The 26749-nt window shown below is 40.1% G+C and overlaps 1 long non-coding RNA gene across 1 annotated transcript in view; it reads left to right on the top strand.

The window, feature by feature from the left end:
• Positions 1 to 4131, top strand: part of LOC129623111 (uncharacterized) — a 33111-nt gene extending 28980 nt beyond the window's left edge. The window contains exon 2 of the long non-coding RNA XR_008700356.1: positions 527 to 4131. This is a non-coding gene — a long non-coding RNA (uncharacterized LOC129623111). The remainder of the gene's footprint in view (positions 1 to 526) is intronic.
• Positions 4132 to 26749: the final 22618 nt, after the last annotated feature.

The raw sequence follows: 26749 nt of genomic DNA, 5'->3' as shown, positions 1-26749 counted from the left end.
CTGATAGTAGCTTGAATTAAAAGAACTAATCTGCAATGGATTTTCTTATGCTGATCCTGTTGGAAACAGATATTTCTCCAGCTATATTAAGGCCTAGAGGCAGTAACTCCTGCCTGCCCACAAGAGGTTAACTAGTAAGCAGTGCTCTGTGAAGATCCCCAAATGTTCTGTGTCAGATTCTTATTCTTCCTGCTGCAACTGATGCTGTCACTGGTCAGCAGAAACAGGGTTTTTGCTGTTTTACTTTAGAAGGTAAATTTCACAGCAAGAGGCCAAGAAGAGATTATGTTAGAGAAGTCTTGGACTTACCTGATCCAAGAGTTATTCCTTTGCACTATAAGAGAGGCTCAGGGAGAATGACTTTTCTACCCTCTCAGTCCTGGTGTAAGTCACTTATATGCTCTAGCAACATTTCCTACTCTGTGGCTTTTTTAACACTAGTCTTGTGTCTGACTTCAGTAAAAACTCTTTCTGTTAAATAAATTTGGGGAATACAATTAATATTTCCTATACCCCTTTCTTGCAGATTCACAGCGAATATCAGCATGTGAAAAGAGCATGTGCTCCTGACTTTAGAGAAAAATCCTGGTGAATCCATTTTTCCAATCTTCCTTAATTTGTGGCCCTCCTTCCTCTTCCCTCATTTGGTCACACCTTCATAATTCCCACAAAATGTACTGCAGACCAGTTTGGGAAATGCTGTTTGAGCTGAACTGTCAATCAAGGTCAAAGGACACTCCAGTGCTCTTCTTACAAGTCTAACTTGTCTGCCTCCTCCAGGAATCCTCTAAGCACCCTGTGAAGGGGACAGGTGTAGTGACTTCCCAAGGCTGGTAGTCAAATCTCCTCTTGCCTTCCTTCTTTTCCCTTCCCTTTCCCAGCCTTCTCTTCCCTTTCCCACCCCTCCCTCTTTTTCCTTTAAGCCACAATAGTACTTTCACAGCAGAGGATCACCCCAACTTGGTTATAAACTCTTAATATGTCACAAAAATCTTAGATCTCCACTCTGCTGTGCTCACAGTAATCTGTCAATAAATATTGATGGATAATTGAAGAACTCAAAGCAATGGATTAGACGACAGAAAAAATTGAAAGAATTCATCCCTAAGAGTGTGTGTGGTTGAAAACAAGGCTGATTCAGAGGCAAGAGAATCTTGAGGATGGGCAGTAGCATTGGGCAAGGTTGTATCATCTTCCTGGAGCTCAGTCCAGGAAGTATTGGATTCATAGCAGCACAATTGGGATCCACAGTGACGTCAAACTCAGTCAATACCTATGGATAATGATGTATTCCCCTGGAGCAAATCACAATCCGTTTGACTACCTTTGTTCTTCTAGTCAAAAAGTTACAAGAAAATCTCATTACTTTCATCCCACCTCTAGTTTTTTTTGTCCCCCAAGGATGCTATTCAATTCTAAAAGCCCTTGAGAAGCTCCCCAAGGTATACTGTTTCTTGCTTTTACTACATCTCCTGATTATAACTTTTTTTTTTGATTCCTTGAAAAATGCTATAATAGCCTTTTACTGTAAATAGTGACTACTACCCTCAGATTTAATTCTCCCAAAAGAAAGACACAAAAGCAACTCCAGTATGAGGGTATAAGGAGGAGGTGGTGGCTATTATACCACTAGGATTTATATGGTATTATAAATTTCTATAAAAATGGGAATTACAGAGAATCTACTTGCCTTCCTGGTTACAACCTGGTTGCCTTATAGAATATTCCACTTCTGTTCACTGTAGAGCATGGACAGGTTAAGATTTCTCTTTAGATGAATAGATCAACAGATAGAGATGTATAAGTTTTATATAGTCTAGGATTATTACATCAGCTTTTACTTTGTAAATATAAATGATATTTACTATAAGATCTGTATTTATTTAAAAAAAATTGAGCCTGTGAAAGCACTTGCAAATAGACACATGAAAGTATAAAGTGTTCAAATTCCTTCAATATAGTATTTTTGTCACAAATATGGTTATGAGAAATTTTAGTTTGTACTGTTCACCGTAGAAAGGACATTTAACAAAGAAGATGCAGTGTTAGGGAATTCAACTCTGGATTCTGACAACAAAGGACCAGCATACCCATCTAATTTTTTTTCATTCTTAACATTTCAATCAGCCAAATGACACATGTTGCCTGCCATTTAATATAGTCTCTGTATTCAAGGATCACTTCAGACTTTCAGGTTTACTTGATGAAGAGTTTGGACTGATGTCATCAGGGAATGCTTCCTGGTGGAGGCAGTATTTGGGCCGTGAATGGTGGCTAGCATTTGGACAGACATTTTCTCTGTGGGAATGAGTAAGGAGTGCTTTTAGGCTTTCGGAATACCATCATGAATGGTGCAGAAATGACAAGAGCACTACCTTTGTCAGGGTAGTGCTCCAGTCACGGACTGAAGTGCAGTCCCTAAACAAAAAAGCAATGGAGAATAATGCTGGGCATGTCCACTTTGGAAATTGCTGAATGGTGATTTTGCTATCTTCCTATGGTCCAGCCTCTTTTACCTTAGTATTGTAACGTGCTGACCTATCCTAATCCATTGCGAGATATATCAGTAATTTGACTCTGGGGAAAATAACAAGTAGAGATTTTGTTGACCTACATTTGTTTTATGTAAATTAAAGCTGCTGCTTTTATAATCATGTTTTAAGAATCTTAGTATATCATGGAGTCTCCTATTGTCCGCTGCTGCAATTTAGGTATGACTGGGCCAACGTGGCCAATTAGTGGGACAGAATGAGTAACATGCAGTACCATATCCACTACATCCATCAGCATGGGTTCAAGCTCATCAGTCTGAGGGTCAATAAACTCAGCACAGAGAGAGACTGTGCCAAAGCCTTCATCAGATGGGAGCCTGCGGTCTCATAGCTGCTCCTGGACTGTTCTCCTGATCCAGCCCTGATACATATCTGGGCCCTGAGATAACAGAGGCTATAAATTCCTATATATTACATACTGGGTCTCAAAGAACATTGACTTTATTGTTCAGTTGCTCAGTTGTATCCGAATCTTTGCGACCGATGAACAGCAGCTCACTAGGCTTCCCTGTCCTTCACCATCTCTCAGAGTTTGCTCAAACTCATGTCCATTGAGTCAGTGATGCCATCCAACCATGTCAAACTCTGCTGCCCCCTTCTCCTCCTGCCCTCAATTTCCCCAGTATCAGGGTCTTTTCCAGTGAGTTGGCTCTTTGCATCAGGTGGCCAAAGTATTGGAGCTTCAGCATCAACCCTTCCAGTGAATATTCACAATCAATTTCCTTTAATATAATGCAACACAAGATGGAGAGAATGCTTTGCCACATCTCCCTTCACTAGTAAATGGCAGCTGAAAAATTACTGTACTTAATAGAGTAGCTGGAAAAACTGAAGCACAAAGAACAGCTCAGATACTGTGAGATACTCTGGAAGTTTCCAAAAGTACTTGAGGCATGGGCTTTAGCAGATGAAGAGGATATATATATATCTCTCTCTCCGTCCATATATATAAGGGACTTTACTTCCTATCCAAGCAGGTAACTGATTACTTGGGTAAACAGTGTCGCTTGCATTCTTTTGCATACCGGTGCAGTTACAGAATTACTGGTAAGAAAGGAAATGGCCTTATAGCCACAAGACTCATTGTGTCAACATAAGAAATCCTGTGTCATATGCATGAACATCACCCTCCAGATATACAGGGCCGGGGGAAACATCTGAGAATCTCAGCTGTAGGTAACTGGTCATGGAGCCATCGAAATATCAAATGGGTGATGTCTAGAGGAGTGTGATTTTCTGTGATGAACCTAGTATCCAGGTGAAGCAAGGATTAGTTAGAGCATATATTACAGGCCAGGAGGCCAACTTAAAGGGTGGAGTTTAATGCAGCCAGTGTTGCAACTGAAATCAGAAAGCATTATGTTCACACTCTGGCTCTCCCAATTAGCTGCTATGTGGCCACAGACAAGTTTCTTTACTTTCTGAGCCCACTCTTCACATACTAAGTGGCCCATGAGATAAGAGTCTTGCTTTACCTCTCTTCCTTTTCAGTATCAACATTGCTAATTCTACTCAAATGTATTTCTTCCTTGTCCAGGCCTTATGAAATATTCTTACCTGAATTTGATCTGTCTCCAGCTATCCCTTTGAAAATAGGAAAACCTTGAAGAATATTCTAAGTTTTTCACCTATTACCACAGGGAGATACACAAGGAGGAAAGTATCAAGTATGTGAAAGCTTAGAAAGCAGTATTTTGTAAAAGGCTTTTCAGTAATTATTTAGTCTCATCTTCAAACTTAACTTTCCTGGCACCCTTACAGGTTCCCTGGGGACTCATCTATTTTTCCCCCGCAAGTCAGCCCTGCCCAAGCCTGTTCTCACCGATATTAGTGTTTATGTGTGTTTCTCCCTTTTTTTTGCCCTGTGGGCTTTTTTTTTGTTTTTTTTTTAAGCCACTAGACGAGATAGGCCAGAGAAGGCAATGGCACCCCACTCCAGTACTCTTGCCTGGAAAATCCCATGGATGGAGGAGCCTAGGAGGCTGCAGTCCATGGGGTCGTGAAGAGTCGAACACGACTGAGCAACTTCACTTTCACTTCTCACTTCCATGCATTGGAGAAGGAAATGGCAACCTACTCCAGTGTTCTTGCCTGGAGAATCCCAGGGACGGGGGAGCCTGGTGGGCTGCCGTCTCTGGGGTCGCACAGAGTCAGACACGACTGAAGCGACTTAGCAGCAGCAGCAGCAACAGAAGAGATAGGCAGTAAGTGCTCATAGTGTAATTATGGCCCAGGAAGCTCCTCCACAGGGAGCTCTGGGTTAGGCAGTTGCCTGGTCATATCTTCCTTCTTTGGGCAAGAAGCATGCAGTCCTATGCAGGGCAGTCATTACAGCAGTCATAGAGTAGTTTCAGAAGCAGAGCTTATCACATCCCCCTCCTATGGCCCTTGGAGTATTCTAAACTGAAATCAACTGAGTGTGAGCTGTGCACAAGAACATAAAAAAGGAACCTGAACCTGCAATTGTGTCTGCATGCCTTTAGGGTTGTGATGATACATATACATGTGTATGTGTGTATGTATAAGTATATATTTGATGGAAGTATTCAGAAAATGTGTATGTGGGGAATGGAGAGAAATGTTTCTAAACCTATATTTCTACTCTTAGATAATGTAAGATAATCAGGCCAAACACACAGTTGGGGGCTAAGGAATGTTGGTTCATTTCCTGCTGAAATTAACCATAAATATGTGAGCAGGTCATATATATTGGGATTCCTGTTACATATTGCAATATATAATACAAATTCTAGGACAAAATATTGAAACGTTATACTCAGTTCAAATTCTCAGGTTCCTCTTTTCCCCCTCTCTTTCCCCTCTCCCCTACTCTTTTGATGGACTGGGGCTGATGCAGTTCCTGAACATAGATCGTGTTGTGTTCTCTCTTTTCCCTGTCACTGATGCATTTCCATTTTTGTAGAGTGTGACCTGCTTCTGTATGTTGGTTAAGTTGCTTAGAACTTCATGGCCATGTGGATTTTCAGCAGGAAGTTATTTTTCTCTCCTTGTTTGACATGGTGGTGGTGGGTGCTTGGCAAAGGAATGTGAGAGCTCATTAGAGTTTATTGTATGGTGCAGCAGGGGGAAGTAAAATTATAGAAGCCAGGGGGTGTTGGGGGAGAGGCAATTGCTAGACCAGGGCTGACACCAATAACTTTTTACGAGGGTGAGTCAAAGCATCGGGGAGGCTGGAACCAGGTTTCCACCTCTTGAACCTTTTACTGTAGATCATGACACAGAATAGAAGGAAGGCAATCCTCTCTCAGGCTGGTGCAGAAAAAGCCTAAAGTTATGGAGACAGATGTCAAGGTATTTGAACTCAACTATTGGTTAGGGTGGATGGGGATACTAGGATAAACCATTAGTGCAGCAAATATAGTGAAAGTCAATACCTGACTGCCTAGAATAACAGGGGCAGGGCACATCCTTAGTGAATAAAATAGCTTGAGTGGGTGATTTCCAGACACTTGAGATGGTAGCTTCTTCTGTCTATTTTCATTTCCTTGTGTAAACAAGGAATTAGTGGAATGCTCAACCTGTAGAGAAATATGATAAATCTTGGACACAGAAAGCTTGAAAACTACCCCTCTAAATGGAGACACTGTGATCCCATCTTTATCAACTCTTTGGCCTTGAGAGTTGACAGCAAAGTGACATGAGCTGACCAAGATATGATCTACATCGTTGATGAGGTTGGTCCAGCTTAACAACTCTCTGCCAGTTCCTATGTGACTCATTTCTTCCATCCTGGGAAGAGGTCACAGGGAGGGAAAGCATGGATGGGCCAAAACTTGGCTCTTCTCTATGCCAGTAGCACCTGGATTTTTGCATTTCCTACAGGTATCACTGACCTAGAACAGTTTTAACCCCTCAGGTAGACTCAGTGTGTCAAGCACAAAAGAGAGAGCCATTTTCTTCAAAGAAACAGGGATAGAACTACATAAGTGAAAACTTCTGATGTGTGTCTTTACACTTCATCTCTCCTGATGTCAGTACTCTATGCATTCTTCTATTCATTTGCTTACTTCTTGCTAACAATCATATTTTCCTGTGGATATTACTAGTAAAAAAGTCAAGACCCCTTAAGTAAGATCTCTTAATCCAGAGATCCCCAACCTTTTTGCCCCAGGGACCAGTTTTGCAGAAGACAGTTTTTCCACAGGACCGAGGTGGGGTACTGGCCTGTGGCCCAGGGGCTGGGGACCCCTGCCTTAACCCATCTGCATTGCCCATTTTATAAAAAGTCCCAACAGCAACCACAGACACAATGGAGAGCATGTCTGTGGCGTAGAAGGTGACACGTTGTTAGCACTTATCTGCCACTGCCAAGTTGGCATGGCCTGTGAGCCAGTGTTCTAGCTGTGGTCAGCTTCAGGTGGACACTGGCAGAGGGTAGAGTGTGAGAAGAGAAGGGCTCTCTGAAATTTCTTGGAGCAGCACCCTGTCCTGTATCAAAAGAAAGCTGCATTGTATGGGAGCATAGTGAGGTTCCAGCCACCCGTTGGGACTGGATGGCAGGCCTCTGCCTTCCACGTGGTCATCGTGCCTGCCCGGTGTGTGGTCACAGCGCTGCTGCTCCATTAGGATTCCTAGAGAGTGAGGACTTCTTGGATGGCACTCAGTGTTCTTTTGTGCTGACCTGGAAACCAGCCTTGGTGAGGTTTTAATGCATGTGAAGAAGTGGCTGTGTGTAGAGGAAGCATTGAAATGGAGCCGATTCCAAGGCCCTGGGGTCTAGATCTTTTGCCTTTCACCTTCATTGACTTGGCATTCAAAAGTCTCAGGTGATAAGTCTCCTGGAGACAGTGGTGGATTGGGCCCCTCTGCTGATTATCAGGAAAGCCATTTGCCCCCCAGCAGTGCTCCCGCCTGGGTTGAGGGCAGTGGGAACAATGCACATAGACTTGGCAGCGTCTTCTCACTGAGTACCAGACCCTGCTCTTCTCATCCTAGGCTTGGGACCTTTGCTTTGGGCATGCTCCCAGACAAAAGGTTTTCTCTTGTGGTTGTCATAGACAAAACCAGCAAGGAAGGGCGTCCCCTGGAAACATTTATCCTCAGACGGCCTTGTTTGTCTTCAGGCTGTCTCCTCTTCTAGCTACTTTTCCTACAGAGCAACATGCTATAAGATCCTTTTTTTCTAGGCTCTCTCTGACCTTTATTTTAAGTATCTTGTGACATGTGTACATGTGTTTTTATTGCAAACTGCTTCAAATCCATTTGGATATGGATGGTATACAAATTATAAATAAATAAATACATGATAAAGAGAGGATCTCTTCCCTGCCAGCTCGTCGTTGCTTAAAAAGCAGCAAGTTTGCACTTGCGTGACTCTGCTTTTGCTGGGCCCCATGCCGGCAGCCAACAGGAGTGAAAACAAAATCTGTCCCTTTCAGCACCACACATTCCTCTCCTGAGCCTAGGGGAAGAGGTGGCAAGTATCATTTGCCAATCATGAACCAGATAGCCTTTCCTTGACTGAATCCCACATCTTTAATGAAATTCTACCCGCTAAATAAGATACCCACAGCTTTTCCTAGCAGGTACAAAACATCTCCATCTCATCCCACGCCCACAGTTCTACCCAGCTCCCTGGCTTCCTGTCCTGTTCTGCTCCTCTGCCTTTTCCCTAGGAACCTTGTTTTTCTCATAAGCAATGAGAAAAACAAGTATCCTTAATTTATCCTACACGTGAATCTCTCAATGCCTGCTTTAATGAAATCGTCTTCCCTTGAATTTCCATTACTTCCAAGAGGGCATTTGTTTATTGTTTTGATAGTTCCTTTATTCTTCTCTTGCTTACTTCTTATCTTGCAGACTCTCTCTTTCAAATGATTTTTTTCTGCCTTTGAACCTCGAAGCCACTTCTACTCTTTTCATTTTCATCAGAGGACAACTGGGCCTGTTGAATTGAGGCTGTTGAGGTCGTTCTGAGCGATTCCTCCATTGAAATCTTTTATTTGGGCTTTCATTTCTCCTGTCTCTGTTTTCGTTGTTGTCTTCCTCTTCCCAAGGCTAGAGATTCAGCCTTGTTAGAGATTCAGCCTTTTACTCCACTTCCTTGCCCCCATCCGTTAGCCCTTTTCTTCCCATGACTTGATTTACTTCTCTAAGTTTTACTTCTACCTTTAGTCTTAAAAAATATTAATAAAATAGTAACTCATTTTGCCTTGTTACCTCCACAGGCTATTTTTCTCAAGCTCTTTTGCTTTTCATTATTAGCCTTTTGGAAGGAACTGACTATATGTTGATACCCCTGCCTACTTCATCACCTTCGTGCCATTGCTGTGTGGCTCCCAATACCATAACTACAAAGAAATACCTTTCCTAAAAATTCTTCATAATCCCTTATCTGGCACATGCAAGTGACTCCTCCCACCTCATGTTCTATGGAATAGTTTTCACCCCTTACTCTGCACTTGCCTTCCATGCTGTCCTTTAGGTCCTGCTACCTCTAAAACTGGTCCTCTTCCATGTCATTTGCTGCTTCTTTGAGTCCTTTGCTCTGTCTTCTTTTCTGAAATTTTCAGTTTTTGAATCTCAGTGTTCTACTTGAAAATTCCTATTTAAGGTTCTATCCCATTAGAACCTCAAACTCCCTTTTCCTCCATTCTTTACTGGAGGGAAACAATTGGCTTTTTTTTACCTCCTTTCAGTTTCTGTGAGCTTTGAGGTCCTTTCTTCCGTATTTCTTACATTGATAGATATTGTGGATATCCCTCACCAGTGTCTCGTACATTCCTTCTCTTTCTTTCTTTTCCCATTGTCAACTCTGTTTCAGATATCTCTGCCTCTCCCTGAAGGTATCCACTGAATATCATGGATATTTGGAGGGCAGATTTCATTTGCAGCCTGAATCAGTGACATACAGATGATTCTTTTCTACACCCTGCTACATAACTATGCATATTTAGACCATGAAAAAAGCAGTTTTGCATTCCTGATGATGGTGTTGTGTGGAAAGATAAAACTTTATTTTGCTTATGTTAGGTTTTACGGGAAAATGGTATTTTTTTACAGTGAGGTTGTTCTGTGCTACTGTGTTTACTCGGAAAGAACAAAGTTAATCAAGAGTAGTTTGGAGTAGGCAGAGATTGGAGTTTGAACTCATGGAGAAACCCAGAAAAGGAAATGCCCTCAGAAGACAAGAGAATGCAGGAGATATTTCACCAGTGGTAGGCTGCAAATAATACAGGGAAGAAAATCTTAATGGAGTTCATTAAAACACTGCTTCTAAGCCACAAAATAGTCTTCATGTCATATTTAACATGTTAACACTATATATAAAGTAAATAAGGAAGAAAAAAATCGTGGAAATATTAGAGACCATATGTGTTAAGGAGCAAGAAGACTCATGCAAAATTGTATATAGCACTGTATATAGCATATCCAAAATCTAGCAAAGTTCTCCTTAAGCTACCACAAAAAAATCTATGGAAGAAGTGAACACATATATGTATGCACACATACATATATATATATGGATATATATAGATACATACTATACATATAGTGTACATACATATATACATTATATATGTGCACTGTTGTGTAGTGTATATACATACATATATGTATGTATGAATGTATATATGTTTATCAGAGAAGGTAATGGCACCCCACTCCAGTATTCTTGCCTGGAAAATCCCATGGACGGAGGAGCCTGGAAGGCTGCAGTCCATGTAGTGTGTGTGTGTGTGTATATGTGTGTATATATATATATATATATATATATATATATATATATATATAAAAGTAGGCATGCATATATACATACTTCTGCTGCTTCTACAGATTTTCTTGTGCTAGCTTAATGAGAACTTTGCTAGATTTCTGGACATGCTAAAGAGGCACCACTAACCCAGTGATACAAAACAGAAATAAAGGTGAAGCACTAAAGAATAGTAAATGGCCTCCTTAAATCTCTATTAGAATAATAGAGACTGTATTAAATTTAGGGTCCTTGCTGCTACTGCTAAGTCACTTATTAAATCTTTTTATTGGTAAAATTTGCCATTTTAATTATTTTGAAGTAAATAATTTATTGGCATTAATTACATTCACAATGTTGTACATTCATTTACTATCTATCTCCAGTTTTTTCCTCAATCCAAATGGAACCTCTATAACCATTAAGCAACAATTCCCCATTCCTCTCTCCCCTCCATCCCTTATAACATCTAATCTATGTTCTATCCCTATGAATTGTGTATTTTAGATATTTAATATAAGTGAAATTATACAATATTTGTCTTTTTGTCTCTAGCGTATTTCACTTAGCATCTTTTCAAAGTTTATAATGTTGCAGCATGTATTTGAATTTACTCTTTTTATGATTAAATGTATTAATATTTCATTGTTGAGTATACAGTTGGCATTCCATATCTGTGGGCTCTACATCCTCGGATGTATCCAACTATGGATCAAAAATACAAAGAAGGAAAAATTCCAGAAAGTTGAATTTGTTGCATTCCCTGATGGCTCAGTGGTAAAGAATCCACCTGCTAATACAGGAGATGCAGATTCAATCCCTGTGTTGGGAAGATCCCCTGGAGAAGGAAATGACAACCCACTCCCGTATTCTTGCCTGGAAAATTCCATAAACAGAGGAGCCTGGCAGGCTATGGAATCCATGGGGTTGCAAAAATTTCAGACATGACTGTGACCGAACAACAGCAAGTAACTATTTACATAGCATTCACATTGTATTAGGTATTATAAGTAATCTAGAGATGATTTAAAGAATACAGGAAGTTGTACATAGGTTATGTGCAAATAGTACTTCATTTTATATAAGAGACTTGAGCATCAGTGGGTATTGCTATCCATAGGGTGTCCTGAAATCCATCCCCTGAGGATACTGATATGTCATATTTTTAACCCATGGATGAATATTTTGGGTTATTAAATAACACTTCCATAAACATTGACACATAAGTATTTGTCTCAGTCCCTGTTTTGAATTCTTTTGGTCTATATATTAATACTTAGGAGTGGAATTGCTGGGTCATATTTCATGTTTAGCTTTTTGAAGAACCACCAAGTTGCTTTTCATAAGCAGCTGCACCATTTTTTATTTCCATCAGCAATATATGAAGATTCCAACTTCTCCACATCTTTGCCAACACTTGTGGTTTTCTGAGTTTTAAAATTTAATTAATAAATTAATTTAACGTATATGAAGTGGTATCTCATTGTCATTTACATTTGCATTGCCCTGCTCAGATGGTATGACACCCCACTCCAGTACTCTTGCCTGGAAAATCCCATGGATGGAGGAGCCTGATGGGCTGCAGTCCATGGGGTCGCTAGGAGTCAGACACGACTGAGAGACTTCACTTTGACTTTTCACTTTCATGCATTGGAGAAGGAAATGGCGACCCACTCCAGTGTTCTTGCCTGGAGAATCCCAGGGACGGGGGAGCCTGGGGGGCTGCCGTCTCTGGGGTCGCACAGAGTCGGACACGACTGAAGCGACTTAGCAGCAGCAGCAGTAGCAGCTCAGAGGTTAAAGCGTCAGTCTACAATGCGGGAGACCTGGGTTCGATCCCGGGGTTGGGAAGTTCCCTGGAGAAGGAAAAGGCAACCCACTCCAGTACTCTTACCTAGAGAATCCCATGGATGGATGAGCCTGATGTCCATGGGGTCGCAAAGAGTTGGACACAACTGAGCGACTTCACTTTCACTTCAGTGATTAGGGATACGGAGAATTTTTCCCGTGATTAAGTATTTGTATATCATCTTCAGAGAAGTGTCTATTCAAGTTCTTTGCCAAGTTTTGTATTGGACTGTTTGTCTTTTTGTTGTTGAATCACTTTTTACTTTATTAATATTGTCCTTTGCTGCATACTTTTTAATTTTAATGAAATCTGATTTATTTATTTTTCCTTTTGTTTCTCTTTTAGTATGATAAGAATTCATTGCCAAATCAAAAGTCAGGAAAATTTACCCTATGTTTTCCACTGTGAGTTTTATGCTTTTAGCTCTAGTATTTGGAACATTAATTCATTTTGAGTTAATTTTTGTATGTGATGTGAAATAGGGGTCCAATTTTCTTTATTTTTTTGCATGTAGCAATTCAATTGTGCCAACAGTATTCTTGAAGACTTCTTTTCCCTACTGAGTGGAGTTGGCTTCCTTCTCAAATTTAAGCAGCCTTAAATGTAGGGGTTTATTTCTGGAGTCTCATTTCTATTCCATTGGTGTGTATGCCTATCCTTAAGCCACTATCAAACTGCTTTGATTACTATAGCTTTATAATAAGTTTTGAAATCAGAAAATTTGAATCCTTTGACTTTGTTCTTTTCAAGATTGTTTTGCTATTTGGGACCCTTTGCACTTCAACATGAATTGGAGTAATATGCTTTTCCATTTTTACAAAACATGCTTGTTGTAATTTTGAGAAGAATCACATTGAATCTGAGGATTGCATTGAGTAGTATTGCCATCTTAACAGTATTATCTTTCTACCCATGAACATAGGATGCTTTTCCTTTTCTTTCAGCAATGTTTTATAGATTTCAGTTTACAAGTCTGTCAAATAAATTCCTTTTTGGATTGATAGAAGTGATTATGTTTTTCTTCCCCTATTCATCAATGTGGTGTGTTACATTGATTGATTTTCTCATGTTTAACCACGCTTGAATTTCTGGAATAAATCATATTAGGTCATGATATATAATTATTATGCTGCTGGGTTTGGTGTAATATCACTGAGGGCTTTTGCATCTATATTCATAAAGGATAGAGTTTTCTTTGCTTTTAATGTCTCTATCTGGCTTTTGTACTGGGGCTTCCCTGGTAGCTCAGAGGTTAAAGCGTCTGCCTGCAATGCGTGAGACCTGGGTTCGATCCCTGGGTCAGGAAGATCCCCTGGAGAAGGAAATGGCAACCCACTCCAGTATTCTTGCCTGGAGAATCCCATGGATAGAGGAGCCTGGTGGGCTACAGTCCACAGGGTCGCAAAGAGTCGGACACGACTGAGCGACTTAATTTTGCTGGACTGGTAGATGAATTAAGAAGTATTCCATTCTCTTCTGTTTTTTTCATAAGTTTGAGAAGAATTGGTGTTATATCTTTAAATGTTTGGTAGAACTCAGCAGTGAAGGCTTTGTGGTTTCTTCTTTGATCCAGTGATTACTTAAGTATATACTTTCCATATATTGGCAAACTTCCCAGTTTTCCTACAAAACTATAACTTCATTGTGGTCATACAATATACATTGTATGATTTAAATGTTTTAAAATTTGTTTCATGGCCAACTAATGTGTCTCAGTGTATGTCTTTGAATTTATCCTCCTGGAATTTGTTGAGCTTCATGGATTCATAAATTCACTTTCTTCACGAAATCTGGGAACTTTCCAGCCAGTATTTCTTCAGGTATTTTTTTCTGCCCCTTTCTTTCTCTCATCTCCTGCAATCTGGAAATCAAATGCAGTCCTTTTCGTTAGAGTTTGATGATTTTTGTTTGTTTGCTAAATGCTCTAGTAGATCATTTGTTTAATGACTTATCCAAACTATTTTTGAAAAGACTGTATTCCTTGTTGTGTGTGGCCACTGTAGTCTTTGTACCTTAGTTTATGTTCAGCTATAAGTTTCCCTTAAATGCCAGTGTTGAACAAATTCCTCTCCCAGTATTTTCAGATTGACTCTAAGCCAGGGCACTCTGTAGAATGTAGTCAAGCTTTCACTGCGCATAGGGATCAGTTTGAGGTAAACAGCTTAGTGTATTCTCAGGTCTTCTTTGAGCATTCATCATGCTCTGGGGATACACATGATTCTGTGTATTTCCCTGCATACATGCCTGCTTTGACATGTTCTAACTTACTGAAGAAACTCTCTCCAGCTCTTACTCTCAGGCCTTAGCTGGTCTGTTGTATGTTGTGACTGTAATCCTTTGCCCCAGGCAACTGAGGTGTTTTAGCTTTGCTTGCAGTGTTTTTGATCAATACCAGTTCTTTGCAGCCTGAGTTTCTAGTTAGGTGAGACAGAGGTGAGCACCTGGCACTAGTCCTGCAGATCCCACTTGGTCAGAACAAACATACGCAGTCATTTATGAATAAGCTCCACTCTGCTCCCTCCAGCCAGGGACCAGGTGGAAATCTGAACTGCTGCTACTTTGATATTACCACTATTCTGGGGCAGGGCTTGGGGCATGAGCAAGTAAAAAATGCCACAAAGCTTTCCTACTGTCTTGAAGTTGCCTTTTGTTTTTTTTTTTTTGTTGTTTTTTTTTTGGTTCAACATCTACTTAGTTGCTGTAAGTCTTTGGCTGTCTTCCAGAGCTCTGATAAAGTCAATTCTAACAATTTCTGCTTGTTTTTCTTTGCTTTTTTCCCTGTAGAAAAATGGAACTTAGAGTTGTCTACCTGCCATTTTACTGATGTCACCCTCATTCTAAAACTAACCACTTCATTCTTTTGGCAAGGTTTAAGAGATTCCTACAGTTTCAGAACTGAAAGATTTGAGGTCATGTAGTCTGGTGAGAATTGATGTTTTTGAACTGTGGTGTTGGAGAAGACTCCTGAGAGTCCTTTGGACTGCAAGGTGATCCAACCAGTCCATTCTAAAGGAGATCAGCCCTGGGTGTTCTTTGGAAGGAATGATGCTAAAGCTGAAACTCCAGTACTTTGGCCACCTCATGCGAAGAGTTGACTCAATGGAAAAGACCCTGATGCTGGGAGGGATTGGGGGCAGCAGGAGAAGGGGACGACAGAGGATGAGATGGCTGGATGGCATCACTGACTTGATGGATGTGAGTCTGAGTGAATTCTGGGAGTTGGTGATGGACAGGGAGGCCTAGTGTGCTGCGATTCATGGGGTCGCAAAGAGTCGGACACGACTGAGGGACTGAACTGAACTGAGTCTGGTGGTTTGTAACCTGTCTCCCTAGAGCACCAGGGATAGTGTGAGATTCCCCCAGAAGCACTCAGTGTTTGAAGCTTTTTACTATGGTCTCCCCCATTTTAACCTAGAATCACTCAGAGTATGTTATTGTTACTTTTAGTTTTTTAATGGTACGTTTTCATTTGAATCAAGAATGTTCAGCTTAAAAATTCATTAGAAACTATTGATTCATATCAAATGCCTTGTTCAGAGCTAGGCAAAGAGGATTCCTCATTCAAAATAATCAAATTTCCCTGCTATTCCTCCAGGTAGCTGGACTATAAGACATGTAGGCATGCTTGGCAGAATAATAGCTTGGAGCCTTTGCTCCACATTTAACTAGGGTGAAGGCACTATGGTATGTAGGGGAAGGTGGGAGAAGGAGGTTGCTGTGGCGATTCTCTATCCTTTTCTAACATCCTGACAGAATCCAGTCTTTGCTCCGAATTTGCATGCTCTCTCAGCACAGCTCGGTCGCTGTTGACTGGATTCAAACCTTCTTAGAGGGTAGCTTGTCAGCTATCTATTGTCACTGTAGAATGCCTGCTTTACTTCTTCCACCATCATCCCAAGGGTTAGCAAAGTATTTTTTCTTACCACATATAATTCTCTCCCCTAGAGGAGATCTAAAAAATAAAATATGCACTGTTTTTGAGCCGCAGAAAGGAGCTTAAGTGATTATTGAACAAGACGTTGGTACCCAGGAAGGACTTGGGGCACCATACTTAATATCAAAGTAGAAGTCAAGAGAGGTTCTAAGGTTGGAGAATATTCTGTAGAGAAAAAATAGCAGTCTTTGTTTGATTAATTTCACCTTAGTTTTCAGCAAGTGAGCTGATCTGCTCCACTTAACCTCTCACAGTCTCTCAGAGCCCTAAGATTTCATCTTTTATAGTACAGATAATTAAATAATTTCTGATTCTGCATATGTTCTGTATGATGAATTTTATTTTATTTGGTACAATTATATATATTTATAGATACAAATTTGTTATATTCATGCATACACACATATTTTTATTAGTTGGTTGTATAAAAGTATGAAAACATGGTAATATCACTCAGAAGTTTGTAGGAGCAGCAAATTTCAATCCATGGAATATTACATCTAAATAGAAACAATTGGCTTGGAGGTTTTCTTGCTGACTGGTGTATTGACATGATTGTAATACCTCCAGCTGGCTTTTTCACACTGAATGACAATTACATGCATGCCCCATGATACTTGATGCTCACAGAGCATAAAGAGAAAGGAAAACAGTGATCTTAGGTCCATGAGGGAAGGCTATAACCACGGACAAAATAAGCAAACAGAAGCCCAGCTAATTGAAAGGGAGGGTTGAAAGCAATGTTGAATTGGGAATAGCATCAGTGTCAAAGGGAACTTGAATTTAGCTGAGTGATTGAAAAATAACATGGTGAATTATTTCATTCTCTGAATTTATGGTACTTAAATAAGGCAAAGATTTTTCCCCCTGTGTCTTAAAAAGTGGGCATGTGGAATGAGTGGATAAAAGCTATTATTTTCTGACATCAGAAATAGATTTAATCTTGTATGTTTTAACTGTGACATTATGGATATATGGCCACGTAACATGAGCATTGGTGGCGTCTATTTGAAAGTCCTAAGTATTTGACCCGGAGAAAGCAATGGCACCCCACTCCAGTACTCTTGCCTGGAAAATCCCATGGACGGAGGAGCCTGGTAGGCTGCAGTCCATCCTAAGGGTTGGACACGACTGAACGACTTCACTTTCATGCATTGGAGAAGGAAATTGCAACCCACTCCAGTGTTCTTGCCTGGAGAATCCCAGGGACGGGGTATCCTGGTGGGCTGCCGACAGGGTCGCACAGAGTCAGACACGACTGAAGTGACTTAGCAGTATTTGACCTCTTTATACCATGTAACTCCCTCCCTCACCTGCAGTAATAATACTTCTGATATTTAAGGTAAGGAATAATGGGCATGTATACATCAATAATAAAAAATCACAGTGACATATTAAGGCAAAAATACTAAAAGTCCTCCTTTGCATGCTTCTCAGAGATAACTGAGAGTGAAAGGATCTTGAATTGGGAATTCAGAAAAGTTGCATTTGAGTGTGCACTCTGTCACTTACCATGTGATTTTTGTCAAGTTACTTTTCTTCTCTTATCCTTCTTTCTTCCAACCATATGCCCCCAATTTGCATTATGGAGACAGGGTCTAAACCCTGGGTTGTTTTGAAATAGATAAGATCTAATCCCTTGTTTATTTTGAAATAATGTGTAGAAACCATTTGAAGAAAACAAGTGATATGCTAATGATATGGATGGTGATGGTCTCAACTAGAAAGTAATATTTTCAAAAATTGTTATTCCTTAGCATTGAAACTTATTCAATACCATGTGTAAGACAGATAGCCAGTGAGAGTTTGATGTATAGATATATGACACAGGAAACCCATAGCCGTGCTCTGTGACAACCTCGAGGGGTGGGATGGGTTCGGAAATTGGATGGAAGATTAAGAGGGAGAGGGCATATGCATACCTATGGCCAGCTTATGTTGATGTATGGCAAAAACTATCACAATATTGTAAAGTAATTATTCTCTAATTTAAAAAAAGCTAGATGATAACAAAGTTCACAGAACTTGTGAATAAATATAGAATTTTAAAAAATATTATTCTTATATATTATTTTTATTTTTTTAAGGTGAAAAATGACCAATACAAACCATGTTTTTACAAAATAGCCAACATTTAATTACTGTTTTCACATGAATTGGAAATGGGAAACAGTGAAGAAAGAGCTCAGTAGAAGCAAAGTCAACTAACTGCTGTCAACTAAGAGAACTTGTGTATGTTGCTTCACACCCCCCAATTTTTCCTTTTATTATTCAAATACAAGTACTCTATTCTCAGTTCCTTTAAAATGTTAGGATTTGGTAAGTTTTATCTTCTTTATCCAGGGCTTCTTAGGTGGCTCAGTGGTAAAGAATCTGCCTCCAGTGTAGGAGACATAGGTTTGGTCCCTAGGTCTGGAAGATCCCCTGCAGAAGGGAATAGCAATCCTTTCCAGTATTCTTGGGTGGAAAATCTCATGGACAGAGGAGCCTGGCGGGCTACAGTCCAGGGGATGGCAAAGAGTCGGATTCAACTGAGCACGTACATCATATTACCATCACCCCACCCCTTCTCCTCTCTACCACTGTTTCATTCTCCTGGCTAACTTGCATAAGGTCTTTGAAACTCAACTCAGATGTCATGTTTTTCAAGAATTCTTTAATTTCTCTTGGCCACAAGAAGCTGACTTAACTAAGTCTCCTCGTTGTTATCTTAACACCTTCTTGTTTGTTGTCTAGTCACTAAGTCATGTCCCACTCTTTTGTGACCCTATGGACTAGCCTGCCCGGATCCTCTGTTCATGGGATTTCCCAGGCAACAAAACTGGAGTGGGTTGTCATTTCCTTCTCCAGGGGATCTTGCTGACCCAGGAATCGAAACTGAGGCTCCTGCATTGGCAGGCAGATTCTTTTTTATGGAGCCACCTGGGAAGCCCATCTTAATACCTTATACCTACCTATATCATTGGACTCTACTATTTGGTGTTTAAAGTGTTTATATATCTTTTACCCCAACTAAAATCTAACACTCATGAAGATAGAGGTCCTGTTTTACTCATTTGGAGGCTGGCATTTAGTAGATTTTTAATGAATGTTTCTTTAATGAGTGAACAAATGAATGAAGGTATAATATATGAGAAGCTGTTAGAAAAGAATGAAAGATAATTCGGAATATGGTGTTTTCCAAATATAACTACAGAAGGAAGAAGCATTTGTCTCCTTAAACAGTACTATATTTGGAAATCAGCTATTCGGCCATCTCTTCTAATTTGGTAAGTTACTCCAGGAAAATCACTTATGTTCTCAGCACTCAACTTCCCATCCAAAATATGGGACAATTTGCATTTCCTATTGCCTGCCTCATTAAGAATGTCACAGAGACCAAAATTAGAGCAATTACATGATGTCTGGTGATTTTTTTTTTAAATGAAGGTATGTTGTGTATTCTTGGATGATACATTAAAATTAATACCTGTTTATAACCCAATTGCTTTATACTCAAGATATTCCTGAAGTTTTCCCTAAACAATTTAAATCAAATAACATTTTAAATGGATTGTGGAGATTTATATTTAAAGCATATTTTTGTTCTATACCAGTTTTGTACAGTACAAAATCTTCTTGAAGTGGAACAATTATTTATAATTTATATTTGTGATTTGTAATTGTTTTATAATGTAGAATTTCATGTAATACCAACCTCTTAAAGCCATACCTCTTATATTCTTCTATTTCTCCTGTTCTGTTTAGTGAGCCATTATTGACTGAGAGTGGAGAAGAAATATCCTCCACTGAACTGCCTTTCTTGTTTTTGGGAACCTAAACTTCCGTTCATAAACACAACCTCTGTCTTGTAGACAATAATTTTCAGAATTGTGAAGAGGTATTTGTGTCTTTGAGAAATATATAAAGAAGAATTAAGGTGATGGTCCCAAGGGGTGGGAAATCTTAAACTAAGACAAAAGGTGTACCACTCAATAATTCCCGAGAGAATTAGGGACTTTATTTTTAACGAAATATTTTTTTAATTGACCCAAATAGAGTAATAAGTCCAGAGTTAGTTTCTCATGTAATTATAGTGTTAATTACCCCCACTTTTTCAGGACACTTCTTGTCCTTATCTGGGCAAGAATGTAATTTAGGCTTTGCTTATTCTCCGATTAAGAATACAGACTAAAAAGTGTTTAGATTTTCCTTGTTATGAAATTAATTTGGGGCTGGGTTCCTTCTTAGGTGTCCCACTCTGTTTCTCTATGATATTCTATTTCACGAGAATATGACATCTCTGACTAATTACTTATTTTCTTTTTGAGTCAACTTGATTGAATATATTGTAGGTGCAATAAACTGTAAACCCATGTAATATCCATGTAGACATCACCACAATCAAAGTGCAGGGCAAATCCAACCACACTGCAGAAGATAACTCATGCCTCTTTACAGTCATTTACCATTTCATTCCACCCCAGGCAACCATGGATATTTCCATCACCATAAATTAGTTTGCATGACTCTTTTTTTTCTTGAGGTTGAGTTCTTTTATGGGGAGATAAACTATATGGTTGGGAGGAATGAGAAGGCAGAGCTAAGGCATTTACTCAAGAAAATTGCTTCAGATCTGATAAGCACTAAGCTTTGTGGAAGCAAAGTTTATCTGAACTCACAGGCTAGTAGGTACCTTTAGAACATTGCTAATCAAGAACAACAGAAATGGAATGAAATTTACATCTGGGCCATTTAAGTCAGAAACATCTGGGAAGAAGTTCAAGGTTTGCAGTCATTTTGATGAAGTAAGTTTTCCATTCTTTGTAGGAACTTGGTCCCATGCTTTTAGCCATCACTAAGTGACTATGCCAAACCTCTGAAAGAGATGGGAATACCAGACCACCTGACCTGCCTCTTGAGAACCCTATATACAGGTCAGGAAGCAACAGTTAGAACTGGACATGGAACAACAGACTGGTTCCAAATATGAAAAGGAGTACGTCAAGGCTGTATATTGTCTCCCTGCTTATTTAACTTCTATGCAGAGTACATCATGAGAAACGCTGGGCTGGAAGAAGCATAAGCTGGAATCAAGATTGCTGGGAGAAATATCAATAACCTCAGATATGCAGATGACACCACCCTTATGGCAGAAAGTGAAGAGGAACTAAAAAGCCTCTTGATGAAAGTGAAAGAGGCGAGTGAAAATTTGGCTTAAAGCTCAACATTCAGAAAACTAAGATCATGGCATCTGTTCCCATCACTTCATGGGAAATAGATGGAGAAACAGTGGAAACAGTGTCAGACTTTATTTTGGGGGGCTCCAAAATCACTGCAGATGGTGATTGCAGCCATGAAATTAAAAGACACTTACTCCTTGGAAGGAAAGTTATGACCAACCTAGATAGCATATTCAAAAGCAGAGACATTACTTTGCCAACAAAGGTCCATCTAGTCAAGGCTATGGTTTTTCCAGTGATCATGTATGGATGTGAGAGTTGGATTGTGAAGAAAGTTGAGCACTGAAGAATTGATGTTTTTGAACTGTGCTGTTGGAGAAGACTCTTGAGAGTCCCTTGGACTGCAAAGAGATCCAAACAGTCCATCCTAAAGGAGATCAGTCCTGGGTGTTCACTGGAAGGACTGATGCTAAAGCTGAAACTCCAATAGTTTGGCCAACTAGTGTGAAGTGTTGAGTCATTGGAAAAGACCCTGATGCTGGGAGGGATTGAGGGCAGGAGGAGAAGGGGACGACAGAGGATGAGATGGCTGGATGGCATCACCAACTTGATGGACATGAGTTTGAGTGAACTCCAGGAGTTGTTAGTGGACAGGGAGGCCTGGCATGCTGTGATTCATGGGGACACAACCGAGTGACTGAACTGAACTGAAGTTAAATTGGGCTGTAATATCTATTTTTTAAAACATGTTCACCATTCAGAAATGAAGTGGTAATTGTCCTTTGACCATCTAGATTTATAGAATATAAACTCTTATTTTTAGGAGTGCAGAACTTTGTTCTATTCACATTTTGAAAGTGGTGAGGGTACAGGCCCAGACTTCTCATGTCTATTTGGCCTTTACATGGTAGTTCTGACCACTGGACATTTGACTTTTATGGCCAGGAGTCTAGTGCTGTTGGTGAAATGTTTGCAGAAGTATTGGTAGAAACTGCCTGGCTAGTATTTTATGCTTATACTACAATCCATAAATAAACATTATATTTCTTTCTGTAAATATATTTGTGTCCTGGATAGCCAACTGACAACTATTTTTTTTTTTTTTTTTTTGTCTTCCAGTTAAATAGAAATTGTTCTGGATGATGGAATGGCACTGTTTAAGACACTTTCACTCTAAGAGTCTCTTGGGTAGGAAGGAAAATAGATTTCCAGGCTTAAGAATTAAATGGCCCTATTTAATGTCAATCCTATGACACTCCTGCCCCCACATTAAAATTTTGTTAAATTGGGCTCTAACTTGTTTCAAAGCAAAGTTGAGATGCTCCTATATCATGACTGTCCTAGACACAGGTAACTTGCCACCATGTGAAAGTGAAAGTCTCTCACTTGTGACTGACTCTTTGAGACCCCGTGTCCTGTAGCCTGCCAGGCTCCTCTGTCCATGCAGTTCTCCAGGCAAGACAATTGGAGTGGGTAGCTGTTCCCTTCTGCAGGGGATCTTCCCAATCCAGGGATTGATCCCAGGTCTCCTGCATTGCAGGCAGATTCTTTATCATCTGAGCTACCAGGGAAGCCTGAAAACTACTTCCACCTTATAGAAGTACCATTCTCTTGATAATATGTAGTTGAAGAAGTTATATTTAACCTTTGGATGCTAAGGTTTCCTTTAGTCTTTTCAAGGAGGTTTAATTAACCCATCTATTTTTCATGTTCCCTATTGTTTAGAAATTTCTGGGAATAGAATTTACTTAAAGTAGTTAAGTCCGATTTTTTTTCCTTTCTGCTCTCTTTTATTCTTCCATAGGCAGGAACTGTAGTATATGCAGATTATTGAGAGAAGAAAAATAATATCTGAAAAGGTGGCTTTCTTAAAAGGCTCCAGTAGCATTAGTGTCGTGTCTGAAGCACCCATTTGTGTCAACTGTACAGACCTTTCAATGGAAAATTGTGCTGTGCTACCTTTTAAAGTATGAAATGCTAATTTGGGATTTACAGTTTTTGAACTGGAGGGCTGCATTTTGCATGGGATTTTGTTTAATTTCCCAGTGAAAAAAGGCATTTGAAACACAACTGCCTACAGCCAACTGTCAACAAAAATCAACTGTAATAGCACAGAGCCTGTCACTGATGTATGTGGTGATGTGGTAATCTTCTCAATTTAGCTGGATATTTCTCCTTCATACAAAACAGCTGAAAGTCTTGCTAGGCATTTATGAATATCGGGAGGTATTATTAGGCTGATAATGGGGCCAGATTAAGGAAGTGTACAGTGGTTCAAAGTGTCAGTTAAAGAGACACAAAATGGAATGATGCTTGGCCCTCAGTATAAGGGAATCTTCACATTTCAGGTTTGCTTAAGATTTGGGCGATAGCACGCTGAGTTCCATCTGCTGTGAAAGTGGCTTTCTGGGGAAAAAAATAAAGTTGTTATGCTATTTTTCCTCCAGAAATCTGTTTTTGTTTATCAAAAGAGTGAAATAAAAAAGTTCTAAAAATGGAAGTGAGGAGGGCAAACTAGGGAAATCTCCTGGGGTGAGACTGGTCAGTGTTCTTCTCTCTTAGGTGTTGAGAGCCAGTGGTTGAGGGCTGGCATCTTTCCCTCTCAGTCATGACTCTAGGAGCTGGAAGAAGATAATTCTTTTTGCAGTTTCTCTATTTTAGTAGTGGGACCCGTTTGGATTCTAAATAACAACTGGCAAATTTTGCAAGGCAAAAAATAAAGCTGCATATAACCTATTGTTTGACAAGGCACAAAGTTGGCACTTATTACAAGTTGTCATCAAAACACGGCATTAGTGAAGCTTCTCATATCAAAAGATGATTTAGAATCAAATGGCACTTTATGTTATCAGCTACTATTTTTTTTTTAACTTATTTATTTTTGGCTGTGCTGGGGCTTCAGTGCTGCATGGGCCTTTCTCTAAAGGCAACAAGCAGAGGCTGCTCTTCATTGCACAGGCTTCTCATTGTGGTGGCTTCTCTTGTTGCAGAGCACAGGCTCTAGGGCACATGGGCTTCAGCAGTTGCAGTGTGTGGGCTCAACAGTTACGGTTCCTGGGCCCTGGAGCACAGGCTCACAGGGTTAGTTGCTCCATGGCATGTGGGATCTTCCTGGATCAGGGATCCAACCCATGTATCCTGCATTGGCAGGTGGATTCTCTACCACTGAGCCACCAGGGAAGTCCAATTACTATTTTTTTATTTCAGTATTTAAAATGAGTCATAATCAGGTCTGGTCACATTATTAACTAGCTCCCTGGTAGCCCAACTCTCTGTGATTAAATTTCTTCATCTCAAAATTGGATTAATAATCACACCCACTTCATAGGGGTTTTGTGAGAGTTATCTAATAGATATAAAGAGCTTATAAAATGGATTGACATATAATAAGCCTCATATGACTGATTATCATCATCATCAATACAAGCAACATATTCACTATTATCTAGTTCAGTTCAGTTCAGTTCAGTCACTCAGTCACGTCCAACTCTTTGCGACCCCATGAACTGCAGCACGCCAGGCCTCCCTGTCCATCACCAACTCCTGGAGTTCACTCAAACTCACGTCCATCGAGTTGGTGATACCATCCAGCCATCTCATCCTCTGTCGTCCCCTTTTCCTCCTGCCCCCAATCCCTCCCAGCATCAGGGTCTTTTCCAATGAGTCAACTATTCGCATGAGGTGACCAAAGTACTGGAGCTTCAGCTTTAGCATCATTCCCTCCAAAGAATACCCAGGGCTGGTCTTCTTCAGAATGGACTGGTTGGATCTCCTTGCAGTCCAAGGGGCTCGCAGGAGTCCTTTCCAACACCACAGTTCAAAAGCATCAATTCTTCGGTGCTCAGCTCATGCAAAAAGGATGGAAAGTGGAATATACTAGCAGATAAACTGCATAACCTGTTATGAAAAGTATATTCATTTTTAAAAATGTTTATTTGATTTGGCTTCACTCAGTCTTAGGTGAAGCATGCAGGGTCATTGCTTCACTGTGGCATGCATGATCTTTTAGTTGCGGCAGGCAGGATCTTAGGTTGCAGCATGCAAACTTTTAGTTGTGATGTGTGAGATCTAGTTCCCTGACCAAGGATTGCATCCTGGACCCCTGCATTCACAGCGAAGAGTCTTAGCCACTGGATCACCAGGGAAGTCCCTCATTTTTCTTAATCATTATGTTTTTATATGTTGATGGAATACAGGAGTGAACCACATTATCTAAGCTACATGGTAATATGTTCTAAGATATGTATAAATGGCACCATAGCTAATAGGGACTTGATAGTGTGCCCTGCCCTGTTTTGTGCACTGCCTGCCTTTCTCTGAAGCTCTGCCCTTTTGCGGCCCCTTCTTCTCATACGACCCTGGTCTGTTATCTTCCTTGCTTGTCTTGGCCAATAATGACAGACCAAGAATAGACGTCTGATGAAGGGATGTGGCTCCAGACAGGCATGTCAGCAACATGTCTTGGTAAACCTCTAAGAAAAGCTAGACTGAGCCAATCCAGTCCCTTTCTCTGCAGTTCTGTGATTGTGCACTGAGGTAGCCTCATTGATTATCAGTGAGTGCTTGAATTAAAAAACTAGGCAATGGAAGGGAGAATAGGGTGAGATGTGGCCATGGCAGTTATGTACAAATGAAAGCTATGATAAAATAGAACAAAAAGGAAAGCACCACACCATGAATCTCGGAGGCTGAATGTTTTTCTGTGTTTTCTGAGCTGTCACAACTGGCTCTGTAGTTTTTCCAGATTCCATGAGACCTCTTTCTTTCCCTACAACAAAATTCCCCTCCTCTTGACTTCCCACTAGCATGGGAGTATTTCTGTTTGTCACAACCAATTAGGACACAGAGGGTCTAAGATTTCTTGTATGTGTGTTAGTCGCTCAGTCGTGTCTGACTCTGAGATCTCATGGACTTTAGCCCGCCAGGCTCCTCTGTCCATGGGATTATCCAGGCAAGAATACTGGAGTGGGTTGCTATTCCCTTCTCCAGAGGATCTTCCCGACCCAGGAATTGAACCAGGGTCTCCCACATTGCAGGCTACCAGAGAAGCCTTCTTGTGTGAATAGGGAGTCAAGTTTTCTGCTGACAAGTAAAAAACACTGCATGCAATAGAAAGAATTAAAATAAAACTGAGAAAGTGGTCAGGGAGGGAAATTTTTATTTTCCATATTTGAAGTCTTAAGAGTGAAGGAGTGCTAGAAATAAGGGACTTGATAATTACTCTAAGTTCTAGTGGACTGACAAGGTCTCTGTACATATGGTGATGACTTTTTAATGGAGTAGACAGACATTAATAATCAACAAGAAAATACAAAGATGATAGCATGATAATTACAGACTGAGAGGACTTTTATGAAGGAAATACAGAGTAAAGTTAGAAAAGCCATTGGAGGCTTAGTGAAATATATTCCTTAGCACTAAATTATTTTGTTGGGTAACAGCCAGTGATTTCTGAATAAAAAATTCCCATGTGACCTTGATTCATTCCCTTCCTCTGCTTTGGTTAATGATAAAGGACCAGGAATGGATCTCTGATGG

This window comes from Bubalus kerabau, chromosome 11, assembly GCF_029407905.1.
Source record: "Bubalus kerabau isolate K-KA32 ecotype Philippines breed swamp buffalo chromosome 11, PCC_UOA_SB_1v2, whole genome shotgun sequence".
NCBI lineage: Eukaryota > Metazoa > Chordata > Mammalia > Artiodactyla > Bovidae > Bubalus > Bubalus kerabau.
Note: the sequence above shows the minus strand (reverse complement) of the source record. Positions and strands in the feature narration are given on the sequence as shown.